Consider the following 11789-nt stretch of genomic DNA (forward strand, 5'->3'; position numbering starts at 1 on the left):
GCTCTTCTGCGCATGCGCAGACGAGCTCTCACTGCTCGGGAGCGCGCTGGAGCGGCCATTCTGTACCTTCCTCTGTTAGAGGAAGGTGCAGAGCTGCCGAGCTGTCCGGAGAAGCCGCCCAGCTGTCCCGCCGTCCAGCTGTCCTGGTAAGTGATGGGCCGGGGGGGGGGGCTGCCGCTGCGCCGGGGGGGCTGCCACTGCGATGGGGGGGGGCTGTCGCTGCGATGGGGGGGGGCTGCCGCTGCGATGGGGGGGGGCTGCCACTAGGCCGGGGGGGCTGCCGCTAGGCCGGGGGGGCCGCCGCTGTGATGGGGGAACTAGCGCTGGGCCGGGGGGGGGGCTGCCGCTGCGCCGGGGGGGCTGCCACTGCGATGGGGGGGGGCTGTCGCTGCGATGGGGGGGGGCTGCCGCTGCGATGGGGGGGGGCTGCCACTAGGCCGGGGGGGCTGCCGCTAGGCCGGGGGGGCCGCCGCTGTGATGGGGGAACTAGCGCTGGGCCGGGGGGGGGGCTGTCGCTAGGCCGGGGGGGCTGCCGCTGTGATGGGGGAACTAGCGCTGGGCCGGGGGGGGGGGCTGTCGCTAGGCCGGGGGGGCTGCCGCTAGGCCGGGGGGGCTGCCGCTGTGATGGGGGAACTAGCGCTGGGCCGGGGGGGGCTGTCGCTAGGCCGGGGGGGCTGCCGCTAGGCCGGGGGGGCTGCCGCTGCGATGGGGGGGGGCTGTCGCAGCGCTGGGGGAACTAGCGCTGGGCCGGGGGGGGGGGGCTGTCGCTGGGGGGGGCTGCGCTGGTTACCTTCTGCCTGGCGGTGGGTGACTGGTCGGCCGTGTTCACTCCAGGGGTCCGGTCGGCGGCTGCGGGGCGTCTGGTTGCCATGGAGACACAGCTGGCAGCGTCTCGGGAGCGCGCACGTCGGGCTACAGCAAGCGATGCGAAAAGAGCTGGCGGCCATCTTGGGAAAAAGTTTTATAAGTTGCTGAAACGCTGGAACGGTAAGTAGAAACCAGCTAGGAAAGTAATTTACAGGGGTAATTAGTAATGTATGTTTAATTAGGGGGACTGGGCAAAAAAAAAAATTCACTGCTTCCTCGAGACATCTCCTTTAAGAGTAATATCTAGACACAGATGGTGGCATAGCTATAGAGGTCGCAATCACGACAGGGCCCATAAGCCTTTGCCACAGTAACTGAACCCCTGAAGCTCCATCTAGCAGAAATCACTTTCACTATAACAGCTTCCGCTTCCTGTTGGGCTATGGAACTCTGTGCACAGTATTGCTTGACTCCTAGCCTCGGCTGGATGGAGGTCTGCTATTAGGGGGCAGCCTGCAGCAGTCTTTGTCTAGAAAAGGGGAATATTTGAGGAGCACTATTTAGAGCAACAGATTCGGAAGATTCCTGCTCACAGCTGTATGGGACCTACTGTATGGGACAGCGCTTCCCTACACTATTCTCTGCTGTTCTAGGAGAGACATCAGCAGGCAGCTGAGATAGACCACAGGGGGGTGGGGGGTCTGCAGAGACAGAGAAATAAATCAGGTTTTAAGTTTACATATTTGTGCATTCTGTCTATCTATCTATCTACCTATTGCAGTGCTGGAAAGATTGTGAAGCCTTCAGAAATTTCCATATTTCTGCTTATGTTTGACCTAAAACTACATCAGATTGTCACACAAGTCCTCAAAGTAGATAAAGAGAACCAATTCACACATAAGTCAAAAATATTATATTTGGTAATTTACTTATTGAGGAAAATGATCCAATATCAAATGTCTGTGAGTGACAAAAGTATGTGAACCTTTATGATTAGTTGATAATTTGAAGGTGAAATTAGAGTCAGGTGTTTTCAATCAATGGAATGACAATCAGGAGTGAGTGGGCGATCTGTTTTATTTAAGGAACTGGAATCCATCAAAGTCTGATTTTCACAACATGTTTGTGGAAGTATATCATGGCATGAACAAAGGCAGACCTCAGAAGAAGAGCTGTTGAGGTTCATAAGGCTGCAAAAGATTATAAAACCAATGCTAGAGTTTGGACTAATCCGTAGTTTGGACTAATCCGTCTGCACCAATCCGTAGTCAGACAGACTGTGTACAAATGGAGTAAATTCAAAACCATTATTATCTTTCCCAGAAGTGGTCGACCAACAAAGTTCATGCTACGAGCAAGGCATATAGTAGTCCGCAAAGGTCACAAAGAAATCTAAATTAACCTAAGCGATGAATGGGCTTTCTCACATTAGCTAATGTTCATGAGTCCTCCATCAGGAGACACTGAACAACAATGGTGTGCATGACAGGATTGCAAGAAGAAAGCTGATGTTCTCCAAAAGGAATCTTGCTGCCCATCTGCAGTTTGCTAGAGATCACCTGGGCAAGCCAGAAGACTATTGGATCAATGTTTTTTGACAGATGAGACCAAAATACAGCTCTTTGGCTTAAATGAGAATTATGTTTATATCATTTTTTCATTATGCTTGGAGAGAGAAAAACACTGCATTACAGCATAAACACCTCATACCATCTGTGAAACATGGCTTAAGCCTATTTTGCTGCATTTGGCCAGGACGGCTTGCCATCATTGATGGAACAATGAATACTGAATCATGCCAGCAAATTTTACAGAAAAATGTCAGGACATCTGTCTGAGCTAAATCTGAAGAGAACGAAGGTCATTCAACAAGTTAATGACCCAAAGCACACAAGTTGTTCCACGAAAGAATAGTTAAATAAGAAAAAAGTTAGTTTTGGAATTAGTCAAAGTGCTGACCTTAATCTTAGAAATTTTCTGGAAGGATGCAAGCAGTTCATGGGAGGAAACTCACCAACATAACAAAGTCGAAGGTGTTTTGTATGGAGGAATGAACTAACATTCCCCCAAGCCAATGTGCTGGACTAATCAACAATAACCCGAAACATTTAAATGCAGCTGTTGTTGCAAAGATTCAGACTTTTTCAACTCAGACATTTTTTATTCCTTAATCTCTCTCATATCTATCTATGTATCTATTTATCTATCTATCTATCTATCTATCTATCTATCTATCTATCTATCTATCTATCTATCTATCTCATATCTATCTATCTATCTATCTATCTATCTATCTATCTATCTATCTATCTATCTATCTCATATCTATCTATCTATCTATCTATCTATCTATCTCATATCTGTCTAATAAACTAATTATACCCATCAGCTTCTGTTATGTTCTTTTGACAACACATTAAGGCCGACTATACACGACCAGGTTGGATTCCGCATACAGGAGCCCGCAGCGGAATCCAACCCTGTGCCCAGCCCACATCCACGCGTACTTGTTTTTCTTCTTCTTTTTCGGTATTGCGGACAAACTATTTTCAAAAACTTGCCCATCCTGCTGTAGTAAAATAACAGAAGACATAATCACCTTTCCTGCTTCCCCACCGCTGCCGTTACTCCATTATTTGTTCCCCACTGATCTTCACTTCTGGGAGGGAAGTGATGACGACACAATACAAGGTGACGTAAATGCTACAGCTATTCACTCGCTAAAGGGAGCTCGCGATTGGCTGCAGCGGTCACATGACACTTTTTTCAGCAATGTCATCGACGGCTCCTTGCGCCTGGAAGTGAAGACCAGTGGGGAAGGTGAGTATGTCTTCTGTTATTTTACTACAGCAGACTGAGCAAGTGTTGAAAAAAACGTATGTCCCCAGTTAACCCCTTTAAGTCTTCACATGCCACCTTGCTGCTCCTTACTGCATTATTGTAAATGTTTTATTGCAGTCCTGGAGTCAGTAGCCCTCACTTGGTGCCTTTTATCCATCAGTTTCCAATCAGTCCTGTGTTCACCGAAGTCCTACATGGACCCATCCAGGGGCAGGATAATAACTTAATAGTGGGCCTCCAAAAACCCGTTTTACTTTGGCTAGGAGTCGAAGCCAGCTGTTGTAGTGAGTAAACTGAATCCTAAACCAGGATAACTTTGACGTATCTACACTACACTAAACTTTCTAGATGTCTCCAAACTTAAAGGGGTTTTCCCATTATTTAAAATTGCTCCACAACCACTTTGTACTTTCTGATTGCTGCCAGAACATGTGACTGCTGTAGCCAATCACTGGCTACAGCAGTGACCTTCTATCTCTTGTGATTGGCTTCAGTCACATGTCTTGGTTAGCAGGAAATACAAAGTAGTTATGGAGCAATTTTAGGTAGTGGGAAATTTCCTTTAAATAGAATTTACTCCTCCCAGACTGATTGACTGTGTGTGGTGTGTGTAACTAGAATACTGGGCTGTTTAACCCTTTCTGACCTGTATTCTACCTGTCACAACCTGTAAAGACACAAGACAGTGGGCAAATACATTTATGAACACACATCATCATTTACAAGATTATCTTAAGTACTTATTACTAACAAAATAAAGTTACAAATCTTCATCAAACCTTGTTTTGTGGGGCCAGAATTCTACTTCAGTATACTATACATTCATGTGAGATTAGTAAAAAAGAATGTACTTCTTCACATGCTCTTTCCCATTAAAGGTAGCATTGTCATTACTTGCTGCCTTACTGGAGCTTTGAGGGGGTGAAGTTTCTATGCGGGAAGGGAAATAGATCATCTACAAGGGACAGGAAGCAGCCGGAAGGAACTCTCAATGGCAACATCAGGTCACACAGGATAATGGCCATTTGCCGCTGTTACTCAGTAGACACATGAACTAATTATTCAGAAAACCAGAATAAACATCATTAGCGTTTCCCATTGATTAGCATTCTTAACCCCTAATGATGTGGGCCTTTTTTTCATTTTTGTTTTTCCTCCCCACTTTCAAAAAATCATAACTCTTATTTTTCCACCAACATAGCTGTCTGAGGGCTTGTTTTTTGTAAGTTGTATTTTTCAATGAAATATTTAGTGTACCCAATAATAATGTAGTGAGAATATTTTACAAATACCTAAGCTGGAATGATTTAGGGTTGCCGAAGATCTTGAAACTAAACAAAACAACAAACTGGAGTGAATTGGAAAAATTGGAAAAATTCAATTTCGCCATCTTTACAATGGTATTCTTTTTACGGCATGCATACCGTGACAGACATTACATGCGAAAAAACCTAAATTAATTTAGTATTGTTGTAGTTGCGCTGACCCACAGAATAAAGTTCTCATGTAATTTTTGTCCCAGTATGTATGCCGTAAAAAGAATACCATTGCAAAGATGGCGAAATTGAATTTTTTCAATTTACTCCAGTTTAGGTATTCATAAAAATTTTTCTAAACATTATATGGTATATAAAATAGCACCAATGAAAAATACAACTCATCCTGCAAAAATCAAGCCCTCAGTCAGCTATGTTGACAGAAAAATAAAAAGTTACAATTTTCGGGAAATAGGGGGATAAACAGAAAAAAAGTGATTTTCTGACATTTATAATCATTGGTGGCAGTAGGGGTATAAGTTGTGTTTAAAACAACAAACGCATATACTCACCCCCCACTGTGCTCTGCTCCCTCGCCGCTACTGGCTGCCGCTTCGTTTATCTGTTTATATTGACAGCCGCAGTCACATGGGTTGTTTACACACATGACATTGCAATCAATGAGAAGCCGGCAGGGAGGTAATCAGTGACGTCCTATAAATCTGCCTCAGAGCTTCTGCGTTAGAAGCCCACATGACAAGTTAAGGAGCCGCACCAAGCCTGCTAGCCGATGACATCACCTGTCAGATGCTGCATTGGGAGCCCTAACTATATAAAAGAAGTAACTCAGAAAACCCCTTTATGGGGTTAACAACCAGTAGCCCTGACCCAGAATCCATTTAGTCCATTTCTTGCTGAAATCCATGTGCTTGCCATTGAAATAGCCTCTTTCAGATTTACCGAACTGATTTTCACTCACAGAAGTTTCTGCAACAAATCTGCGAATTCACTCATACACAAGTAGGTTTTGTGAGTTTTAATTAGGTTTGTTGAAACAGTTTTTGAAGCCACTCAAACCTCTACAGTGTGTAAAGGCATGATAGAGTACATAAACCCTTTTGGCGCTGCTCAAAGCTTTCTGTTGCTGAAAATCCGGCTCAACGTTCTAAGGATCCTTTTACATTGTCAGATAAATTGCCAGTAACTAGTGCCAATAGATGATATAAGAAGTTAATCAGTGCTTTTTTACTACATTTATAATGGGGGTTTAATACGAACAATCATTTGTTCATTCCCCCCTCTTATGCTACCAGGCAGACAGATATGGATCCACCTTGCTATACACCAGTTTGTCTTTGGGCTAACTAAGAGGAAAGCACTTGGGGAACCTCGGTCTGACTCTTCAACCTTGACGCCTCCAAGTTGGATTCGGTCTTTGCTGCAGGGTCTCCAGGTCATTACTCACACAAATAGTCGTGATAATGTGGTCGCTGATGCTGCACTGGGCCAAAACATCTGATGGTATGAACAAGTGCTTATCCAGTGATGTAGCAAAGTTCAGTGCTGACAGCACTGAAGCAATAATAAAGTACAAGCAGAAAGTCAAAGCAGGTAGCAAGCAAAAACCTAGTCCAGAAATCAGAGCCGAGGTCAGGGAGCACAAAAATCATAGTAGTCAAGGATCAGGCTGGAGTCAAAACCAGAATATACACAAACTGGGACTTTATCAAAAAATGGAAGTAGAAGACCAATTGCTTAGGCATCCACCCTGAGGTGTGGATGCCTAATATAGCAGATGTTGAGACAGGATTGGAAGGGGACAGGTTAAGGGAGTGTGTACTGGCCCCTTAATAGAGATGGCAAGAGGGCATGTGAGCCATAGGGGCAGATAACAGATAGCTAGCAGAAAAGTGAGTGTAGAGAGTAGTGTGTGGAAGACAGTGACACCCGACTGTGGCCCCAGCAGCAGGTAAACTAGGAAGCAGCGGTGGTGCGCCATAACACATACACTTTCCATTACTGTTGGCAGCACATTCCTGTTTACACAAGGGGATGTGCTGCCAACAAACGATGATTTTCCTGTAATCCTCAAAGATGCAATCAACAATAAATGAGCAAATTATTGTTTGTAGCTTTCTTCTTGCACATTTTTACAGGGAGTAATCATCGGAAACAAACTTTCCTATGAACAATTGTTTGAGCAATCATTACCCTGTCTAAAGGTCCTTAAGCAAACCCAAACTTCACTTACAGAAATATCTAAGATTTCCATTCACAGGCTTTTGTCCTTATGTTACGTAAATCAATGGTTTTACCAATGGGATCTTCTCATATGTATTTATAACATAATGGAAAATCATTTTGAATATTTTCTTCTATATTGAAATTATTTTGAAATAATTAAGTAACAACTCTGGTCTTAAACAAAGACCTGGAAAGCATATTACGATATGTGAACAATAAGTGTATGTGTACATTAAAGATAAGATAAACCAATGAATTTACAAAAAAGTAATGGAAACCGAATAAAGGCCCATTTACACTGGAAGAGTGTCGGGCAAACGATGCTCGACACTCGTCGACAAACAGCCGCCGTTCAATAGCAAATGGCCACTGTGTATCTCAATGGAGAGGGGCGGGGGAGTGAGAGGAGAGAAATCTCCTGCAGCCTCCCCAGCCCCCCTGCTGGCCGCTCCGTGTGCGAGCCAGCTGTGCTAGCTCCCGAAGCACGGGAGTGCGGAGACACTCGTTTGCACGACCCTCGTCCAGTGTAAATGGGCCTTAAGAATAGTGATAATAAGATAAGGGATAAAGTATCCACCATCACTAAGTGCCATAGATAGTGAGAGAAATAAGAAGAAACAGGGTCAAACAGAATAAAGCTGTACACCAAATTATCTCCTATGACATATGGACCCGACACATTCAACTGATGACCGTTCATAGGATAATATAGATAGTGTGTACAGGAAATTTTAAACCAAATATTCTATCCAAGGCGCCCAAGAAAAGAATGAGGAGGTTTTAGTAACATGTCTATGAGAATATAGTTCCTCCAAATGGTATTTAATATTAATGGAATTGATAACGTCGTTCAAATAAGGTGCAGCTGAAGATTTCCATTTCTTGGCAATTACCATACGAGATGCTAGAAAAATGTGAGACATAAGAACCAAATAATGGGATAGAAGTTTATCTGTAGAGGGGAAGCAAAGAGCCAGTGCTGGAACCGGGGCCACAAAATGATGTGATACAGTATAAACAAGATTAAAGATTATATTCCAAAAAGAACAAATGACAAGGCAGGACCATCAAATATGAGAGTAAGTATATTCTCTCCATCATGCTTCAGTTATAGAGTTGTTCATTTTAGCAAGTCCAGCAGGAGATAGATACCAGCATAAAAATATTTTTTGCAAGGACTCCCAATGCCCGATTCTATGTTGAAAATTATTTTAGTCCAAGATAGAGCTGTCCTCCATTCCTTCCAGTGAAAGTGATGTTTGTAATCCTGTTTTTATAGTTGCATATGAAGAGACTTACTTTGAGAAGCTAAGAAAAAAAGTCGGCATAGAAAATGGAAATGCCCTTGGATGCCCGAAAAGATAAAGAAAAAAAAAATCAGACCTGAGGAATGTAGGATTATGAACATCTAGGGATCAATGAGCTTGTTGCGATCTTAAAAAGGCAAAAAACATACTATTAGGTGCTTGAAATGATTTACATAGTGTAGGGAAATATTATATAGAAACTCTAAATTCAAAATCTGTGAGGATGGAAAAGAGAAAATGTAAAGGCAGGACTGAGATAGGAACCAAAGCTGTAGATGAGGAAGCAAATGTTGTCAGACATGGGGGATCTGCAGGCTCGGTAAAGAGTGAGATGGTAAAGAAAGGGGATTTAACCAGAAATCAGAGGCGCTCCTAAAATGGTGGCCTCAATAAAAACCCATTTTGTTTGAAGAGGATGGCATTTTTCCGTTTAAGTTTTTCAAAAAGAAGTAACCTGGAAGTGGTTCTAGGTATGTCCTACTATGTGTTTGAACATTATTAATAATGGCCTATTTAGTTTTGGTTAAACTATAACTAATTATCTAATATATTCTGTGTGGATGTATTGAAAATGTCTCCTATCTTATTCAGAAAACCTTGGTAAAAAGAAAGTTATTAAAGGGCTTTTCCAGGGAGAATACTATTGATGACCTATTCTTAGGATAGGTCATCAATAGTTGATCAGCTGGAGTCTGCCGCTCGAGACTTCGACCGATTAGCTGAGCGAGCACATGCTGTCAGCGCTGCAAATACACATAGATCAGAACTGAAGCAGTGGAAGTCTCTGTGCCGACCTCCGGTGCTTGTAACAGCAGGCACGGCTCCCTGATTTCAATTATATTCCAGTCTGCAGTTATAAGTGCCGGCCACTACACGGAGGTCGTCGTGGGGACTTCCGCTCTGTGTATTTGCAGCACTGATAGCATGTGCGTGCTCAGCTGGTCAGTCGGGGGGGCCCGAGCGACGGACCCCAGACGATCAACTATTGATGACCTATCCTGAGGATAGGTCATTAATAGTATTTTCCACGGCAAACCCCTTTAAATAAAAGTGAGCAGCATTGCAAAGTTTAAAATAGAAAATAGCTAAATATTTCGCCGCAGAATTTCCGCTCGTGCCCACTGCCATAGGATTGAATTTAATAATGCAATCCTATGAACACAGCCGTGATTTGTCTGCGTGAAAATGCACATGGGCGTGCCCAATGACGCGCCACCTCCGCTCTGCACTTGTGCCGGCTGGTCAGCAGCCGGCACATAGCAGAGAGGGAAGAAGAGAGAGAAGACGTCCGGAGTGGGTGAGCCGCAGCAGTCACTGCAGGAGCACAGCTCTCATCCCACTGCAAGAATTTTTTGCAGCGGGAATCGAACCGGCCGTCTGCAGGAGGCCTTCAGCAGATCGATCGGATTGCTTCAATTTATTGTGCATTCCGTTGGTGTGCATTTCTTGATCCTATTCCACTCTTAAACCTTTTAAAATAAATTGTTGCTGTTTTTGATTGTTTAATCCTGAAATTTCTTATGTTCCAACTGTGGAAAGTTTTGATGAACAGGAGCCAACTTAATGGCACAGAGTTGGTAGAAAGAGTTAATTTGTGAACTTTTGCCAAATACAGCTTTAGGATATCTTATTTCCTCAAGGCAAGACTTTTACTACACTTCACTGCAATCTCAAATAACACAGCACTATCACTTCCTTATAACAAAATGACATTCACGTCAATTTCCTAGAATTATTTTTTTTTTTAAAGCCAAGTTTGTGTTTAAAACTTTCCTTGGAAGTCAGAATTTTTATATAGATCTTTATGAAATGTATGTAGCCCATGTTGTTTAAGGGAACCTGTTAGTACTTTCATGCTGCCCGACACACAGGCAGCCTGAAATACTGACATGTTCCCTCATTACAAAGCCCTATGTTTTACTAAGATATGCTGCCCTATTTAGATAAAATAAGTTTAAAGTGAGTTAGGAACTGGAAGAATTGTCTGGCATATAACTGGGCAGCTCTTCCCTGGCTTCCCTACCCTACTCATCTTGATTTGCAGGTCTCTTCTTACAAACTATCAGGGAGAGACCTGGGCAGTTCTCCAAGACACTGCTTGTTTAAATACTATGGGGGAAATTTATAAAAAAAGAATGCAGCATATTTTGCATGTTTGAACATACCCTAAGGCTGGGTTCACACGGGGCGGATTTTCGTCGGAAATCTCGCGGTTTGGCCGCAGCAAAAACCGCGAGATTTCCGCCGGGAGAACCGCCGCGGTTCAAGCCGCGGCGGCTTTGAAGCGGTCCAGCCGCATGCTTTTCCGTTGCGGCTGGCTCTCCCATAGAGGAGAGCGCGGCCGTAACATAAATAAACAAAAACCGACTGTAAGGCAGGGGTCACACAGGGCGGATTTGCCGCAGCAGATCCGCCCGCGGCAAAACCGCCCGCGGCCGCTAATCTCGGGATTAGCCAGCCATGTGGACGAGGTTTCCCCGAAACCTCGTCCACACGGGGCGGCTAATCCGCTGCGGTAAATCCGCCGCAGCCGCGGTTTCAAAAGAAGCAGCATGTCTGTTTACAGTCGGTTTTTTGTTTATTTATGTTACGGCCGCGCTCTCCTCTATGGGAGAGCCGGCCGCAACGGAAAAGCATGCGGCCGGACCGCTTCAAAGCCGCCGCGGCTTAAACCGCGGCGGTTCTCCCGGCGGAAATCTTGCGGTTTTTGCTGCGGCCAAACCGCGGGATTTCCGACAAAAATCCGCCCCGTGTGAACCCAGACATGCTGCTTCTTTTGAAACCGCGGCTGCGGCGGCCGCAGCCGCGGTTTCGACCAGATTTACCGCAGCGGATTAGCCGTCCCGTGTGGACGAGGTTTCGGGGAAACCTCGTCCACATGGCTGGCTAATCCCGAGATTAGCGGCCGCGGGCGGTTTTGCCGCGGGCGGATCTGCTGCGGCAGAACCGCGGCAAATCCGCCCTGTGTGACCCCTGCCTAACTTTGGTTGTTTTTCCATACCGTCTATAGCTCTCTTTGATCATAAAAGATACAGTATGGCCTTAAGTTCCTGTTCTAGGGACACCAGTAGAACTGGTTATACCTCTTTTTGATAATACTTAAAGCTCTTTTTGATAATGCTTAACGTAGGACAAAAACATGAAAAATGCTAAGTACCTAATGAATGTAAATGTACAGTTATGTGTTATCTTAAAGGGGTTATACCAGAATTAAAAGTTATCCCTTATTCACAGGATAGGGGATAACTTGCTGATCGGTGGGGGTCTCACCACCAGTCTTGAATGGGGGCCCTGTGTCCCCCTCTTCTTATCACTGCAGGGTCAATTTTCCTCC

This window comes from Eleutherodactylus coqui, chromosome 4 (genome assembly GCF_035609145.1).
Source record: "Eleutherodactylus coqui strain aEleCoq1 chromosome 4, aEleCoq1.hap1, whole genome shotgun sequence".
In the NCBI taxonomy this organism is placed as follows: Eukaryota; Metazoa; Chordata; class Amphibia; order Anura; family Eleutherodactylidae; genus Eleutherodactylus; species Eleutherodactylus coqui.